Source organism: Octodon degus, unplaced genomic scaffold, assembly GCF_000260255.1.
Source record: "Octodon degus isolate 3935 unplaced genomic scaffold, OctDeg1.0 scaffold00256, whole genome shotgun sequence".
NCBI classification, from domain to species: Eukaryota; Metazoa; Chordata; class Mammalia; order Rodentia; family Octodontidae; genus Octodon; species Octodon degus.
The window spans coordinates 304,520-311,200 of NW_004524832.1; positions in this window are offsets into that span (position 1 = coordinate 304,520).

Sequence of the window (6,681 nt, forward strand, 5' to 3'; positions counted from 1 at the left end):
CGTCTGGCTTAGGTCTGGCTGCTGTGCTCAGCTCCTTCCCACTGCGGACCTTGGCTAGGACTGGGTCTGCACATTCCCGGAACTTGGCAGAAATTCCTACTGGGAGGGAGGTGTGGGGGATGTATGGTGGAGTGGTGCGGGTCGGCCCGAGGGTGTGGGAGAGGGTCCGGCCCACACTGCGCCTGGTCTGGGACTGGTTCCACCTGCGCAGGGTAGCAGTAACGTCTCCACACACTCACCGGACCTGGCTAAGCTCTTTATTTAACCAAAAGAAAATCTTATGAAGCAAATAACATTTTCAATCTGATTTTAGATTTGAGGAAATGAGGTTCAGAAGGGTTAAGTGTCTTCTCCAATTCATACAGCAAAAATCAAAAGCAATATGTGGGCCTGAGTAGTTTAACTCCAAATCCCACTCTTTAGTAAGTGCCTCATATGGCATGGGGTGAGGGCATCAACCTTGGGTCAAGTTAAGCTATGTTTGACTATCTTTGTCCTATTTTTTTTTTCCTTCTTTTACATCTTGAAACTAGTCATTCAAAATCTCTATGACTCAGTGTCTTTGTGGAAAAAATGTGGAAAATAATGATAACTTATTATTTGTCAAATTAATTATACATAAAATAATATAAATTATCATCTGTTAATATTCACTGTGTATTACTAGTCATAGTAGCTGGAATGGTATGCTGAACATCTCACTTGTCTCTTGTTCCTGGGACAAAATACCTGACACCCAAAATTAAAGTAGAAAATGTTAATTTAGCTCATATTTTGTGGAGGTTTCAGTCCATAATCAGCTGGTTCCAAGGCAGGATGGCAGACGGCAGAGAGCAGCTGTTCGTGGTGGCAGAAAAACAGCAGAAATGAAAAGGGAAGAGCAGTGGCTGTGGCAGTGCAGGAAGTGCCTCTTCCTTCCTCATATCACCTTCAGGCTCTCAGCCCCGGGAGGCGGGTTGTGCAGCACTCACAGCCATAACTCCAGCATTGGATCACGAATTAATCACAAGCTCTAGCAGCCCGACCCAGTGACTGCATGAGACTTTGGGGCTGGGGGGGCGGCAGCTAGACACAAACCACAGCGCTAAATCTTTGTGAAATAAGTATGTGTTCCATGTACTAAGAGATTAATTGAAAATGAAGTTGCTCCTAAAGGAGCACTGTACATGCTTCTACAGTTCACGGTGTCCCGGAACTTGTGGAGTTGTATCTTACTGCAAATATATGTATCTTGACTTCTAGAAGACTGCTCACCATGAAACACACAACTCTATCAGTTAGTGAGCTTTCCTGTGCTCATGTTTTCACAAGCCTTAGGCAAACTCAGCTTCACTCTGAGTAGAGGTGACAATCACCATTCCGCAAGAACTTTCGTGTCTTTTGGTCTCACCCAATGATAGCTAAGAGTTCCATTTGTTTTATGCTGCACTATAGAATTGACAGGGGCAGCACGCGCCTCTGAGCCGTGCGCTCCATTTATTCTGGTGCCCTCACCTCACTGTGGCCTCATCCAGAAGGGATCCCAGCAGCAGCCACAACTCTGCCCAGATCCCCTCACCACTGTTCAGCATGGTCAGCCTCTGCTGTGGAGCCAAGAACCAAAACCTTTCCTTACGTACACTCTCGGCAGTCTCCTAAAGCCAGGCTTTTGGGTTTATTTAGCAGCTACTCTGATGTTCCAAGCCGTATATTACTTTGTCTTTTGTCTTTACTTGTTTTACCCTTATATTTTCTTCTGCTTATAAAGCTTTCTTCTTTTCTTCACTGTTACTCTTATTGATAATATGGCACAGATATTTGAGGATAAAAATATTGTATTTTTCTCCAATATTGCTATTAAACCCACACACACAGAGAAAATTTCTGATATATGATCACAAATTATCTATATAATGTTAATAAATGAGAAAATTGTGAATGTCAAGTCTTTCATGTAAAGGCGGCTAATTTGAATGAAATCTAGTAAAACTTCAGTACATTTTCAAACATGACTCCAATTTTATAAATGAAAGATTCAAAATTGAACATGAATATAACTATCTTCCACCAATTTTTCATATTCAGTCAGTACTAATCTAGTTTCACAAAGAAATAGAACAAAGTTAATTAAATGATTATGCTAAGAAAGAAACTTTGTAAGGGCATTTGAATCAAATTTTAAGGGAATTTTTTTCTAATTAGACTGATTATGGGAAAAAGAAAAAAAGAAAACAAACAAAAACGAATTGCCTATTATACTATCACTTTAAGATAATGAGCCCTTAAACGTGTGTTTACAAAATCCTTTTCCGTGATGTAGACAGATTTATCTATGAGGAAATGTGGTGTGCACACCACTACTAATACGTAATGAATGCTTGTGCCCTACCCTGCTTCAGCCGTGTCTGTGTGTTATTCCATCCACCCAACAAGACATAAGTTTATGGAGTCAGGGATTTGTTGTTGTTGTTGCTCCCAAAAGTGATAACTATTATAAAATTGTTGAAAAATAAGTGTAATGTAACTATAAAAAAATCTAAGGAGGCTGACAAACATGTAGAAAAATAAATGTCTTTCAGATTGCTTTCTTCTTATTTTCAAGTTCTCACTGTAATTTAGGAAAACAGTCATTAGAAATCTCAGATTACAAATTCATTCATTCATTCATTCATTCAGAATCTTGTTCATTCAGCAAACATTTATTGAGTATGGCAGTTACATAAATGAATAGGTCTTAGGGATCAATAGGAAAGAAAGCAGTCTAAATTCCCACCTTCTTTCCTGTGCAAATGATAAACAATAAATATACAAGTATATCATAAGCCTAGTGATGATGGGTCAATCAGGGGAAGTGATGTGTGCTATTTAGAAAGGGTGGTCAGCAAGCTTCAGAAGTAAGAGAGAAGCCATGCATGCCCCTGAGGGTCAGGAGATTCTCATCCCAAAGAAACACTAAGTGCAAGGGGTGAAGGCAGAGAGGTTGTTGGGCCTTTGAGCAAGCTATGGAGGTGAGCTGAACGCAGAACAGGCCATACCACGGAGTCAGGAGATGAAATCAGAGAGAGTAAGAAGGCTCAGATTCCATACAACACGGCAAAACACAGGAAGGGATTTTTATTATTATTCTGCAGGTCTGGGAGCCAATAGAAAATTCCAGAAGAGTGGAAAAGTCTGATCTTTCAAATAATTACATTAATTTATAGTTACAAAAGTAGAAGGGCAGGCCAGATAGCTCAGCAGACTAAAGGGCCTGCTTAGGCAGAGCCCAGCGGCCAGGGTTTGATCCTCAGCATACCATGCTGCCCCCGCCCCGCCCCTGGCTCATGCTGAGATGTCATTTGAGACTGGGTGTGTTGGCTTATGGCTGTAATTTCAGCTCTTGAGAGGCTGAACAGAGACAGATCACTATGAGTCTGATCTATGTAGTGAGATCCTGTAGACCCTGTAATAAATACAAAAACAAAAAGAAGAAAAAAAGTAGAAACATTGCCTCCGGGTATAGCTCAGTGGCACAAGCACTTGCCTGGCAAGTGCAAGGTCCTGAGTTTGAGTCCCAGGAGAAAAACAAAAAGTGAGAAAAATAGAAGGTAATAACAAGGAAGCTAGGTAGGAGTTTTGTCTTTTTCTAACTGAAATGGTAGAGATGAATGGCTAAGAAGTACATGTGTTCTGCATGTATCATGGGGGCTTGCTGAAGTACAAGCTTTAACAATTATTTAAAAGTTTTGGGACCTGTGTCAAGTACAATAAAACGCTGTGTTTCATTAAGATTCATCACTAAGGAGCCGAGAAGATAGCTCAGTAGAATAAGTGCTTCCCTGACGAGTGCAATGCCTGAGTTCAATCCCAGGTTCCGGAAAAAAAAAAAAAAGATTCATCAGTAATAAAAACAAAGAAGTCTCTAATTTGGAAAAAGAAAATCTTTCATGGTTGCGTCTAAAATATCCCACCAAAGTCTAAAGCGTTCAGAGGTTGGGTTTTTGCAGGGTTACTCGATCAGAGGGGGTTACTAAGCTCATCTACTGATGAGTTCAAACTGCAGGTGTTGTTATGGGGAGACATGTGGTGGGAGAAGGTAGCTCCTAGAGGCACTCCCTGGGAGGGCATGTTCTTGTCTCAACTGCTCCTGTTCTCTATGCTCCAGATGCCCTGGACTGTATAGTTTTCCTCTGTCAATTCCTTTCACTGAGCTGTTTCTGCCCTGGAGTGAGCACAGAGCAGACAGTATGACACTCTGAAAGTAGGTGTCAAATAAACCTCTGCTCCTTACATTGGGGGCATCAGATATTGTTTCCCAGAAATTAGAAAGCTGACTAATACAATGTCACAAGATAAGTGAAATGAAACTTAAATTTTCAAGAGCTATATATCCCTTCTAAAAATTTAATTATTTTTATTTTTATTTTTATAGCCGAATTATTTTTATTCCGCCACCAGATCTCAAACCTAATTCTATAAAATAAAGAGGTGGTATTTTTCAGGGCAAATATTGTATGACTTTGTAATATATGTGTTAGTCAGTTTTTCATAGTTATAAAAAAAAAACAGAGAAAATCAACTTAATGGAAGAAAAGGCTTATTTCAATTTACAGTTTCGGAGGTTTCATTCCCTAGTCTGCTGGCTCCAAGGCAGAAATCTCCTAGCTGAAGGCTGTGGCAGAGCGACTCTTCAACTCAAGGCAGCCAAAAACCAACAGGGAAAGAGCAGAAGAGCAATGGACAAGATGCAGTGCAGTAGGGGATGCCATGCCTGTGACCGGTTCTCTTCAACTATGCCACCTCCTGAGTTCCTATCACCACCCAATAGTGCCATCAGATTATGATCCCCTCAAGGATTGATGTCTGATGACGTAGGAGCCCTTGTGACCCCATCATATTCCAAATCTTCACCTCTGAGCATGATACTTCAGAAGGATATTCTTTGGTATTCAAACCATCAAAGAGAGCTTGATCTGTAATTATCTTTTTCTATTTTATATTTTGCATCAAATGTATCTTATCTCTTGTAGTGAAAAATATCAGAATACAAACATTCTTCCTTTGGACTCAGTCAGTTCTTGTGGAAAAATCATACTTTTTAACAATACTCTTTAAACTTTCTTTCCACAAATCTTACTGTAATCAAGGTAGGTAAGTTCTCTAAAATTATATTTCTATAACAGTGAAAACTGATTTCCACCAGATTTTATTTTTTAAAGTCTAACCAGGATGGAGATTGTTCATGCTACATATGAACTGAAAAATTGCTCGAGAGCGACAAAAGGAAAGATGGCAAAGGTAACTGGAAGACTATTAGAGACAGAAATAAAGAAAGACAATGACATGAGAGGGCAACAGACACTAGCTTCAGTAATTCCCTAAGTATTCCTGAAGGCTGGGGTTCTTGAGACAGGATTGAGGTCTTGCAAAGTTTTTGAGGAACAGAAGCACATTGCTATCTGGAAGGGCCAGAACTGAACATGACCTCCTGTGAGATAATGGCCCATATTACAGCTCTTCCCCACTTTTCTCATAGTATTATTTATTGCCAAGTAAGTTTCAGATATTTACTTACATTAAACTTAAACCTGAAGGAAATAAAAGTTCTGTCATCACTGTGATATTTATGTTCATGTGGACAATGGCTGAAACATTGGCCTCTAGGATAAACTTGATTCAACCGCAGGGAGCAATATTGAAATCAATCCACTGAGAAACATATTCCTATATAAATTGTTTTTGTTGTATTCATTTCCACTTGAGCTGCCATGACTTAATAGCTGTAACAGACTCGTGATATCATATTGTTTCCAAGAATTGCTTCTCTTGAAGGTTTGCAGCACACAACTGAAATATTGAGTGTATGAGAGTCATGCTTGAGCTATAAAAAGCAGAAGGGAATTAGCACCAACACCAGTGGGTTGGCTGAGAGTCTAAATGTTATCCTTTGACAGTGGCAGCTTATTAAACAATTTTGAATAAGACATTTTCCCACCACAAGGAAAACATTCATTTATAGGGACTTTACAACCTAGGATTTAAGGCTTTAAAAGAAAATTTGCTGTCTGTACTATGGATTATCTGACAGCATTGGAGAGAGCTGCCAATACAATTGAGTTGAGGTTGGAAGATTTGAAACTACTTTTAAGTAAAAAATGGTGTCTAAGAACAAGTAAGTCACAGACAAAAGGCCAAGCCATTTCATTCTGAAGAAAGTAGGAAATGGTGAACAGCAAGACTGTATGAGAAAAATGAGTAAAGGCAAAGAAACGAAATATTATGTTATTCCCATTAACTCTGGCTGTTTTTAAGAGAATCAGAGACATGCCCTACTATTTATGTAATAGTAGGATTCTTGCAAGGCAGACTAAATCTCCATGGCTTTCCATTCATCTGCTGAATATTCTTTACTAAGGAAATGTGTGCACAAATGTTCTGTTGTTACCAGGGAACTTAAAATGTAGCCCCCTTAGCTAAGTTATAGTTTTTCAACAGCAATTCCATTGACATTTGGGGCTGGTAGGGAGCTGTTCCTGTGAATCCTAAGATATTTAGCTGCATTGTAGGGGGCGATAGAACGCTCCTGTTATATTTTCCCTTATTTGGGCAAGAAGTGCTGCAGCACCAATCCCCACTTGCCTCGGCATCTTCCTGTGGTCCTGGATCTCCACTACCAATCCACAACTAGTCCCACCCAACTGCTTCCACTATACAGCTATTTAG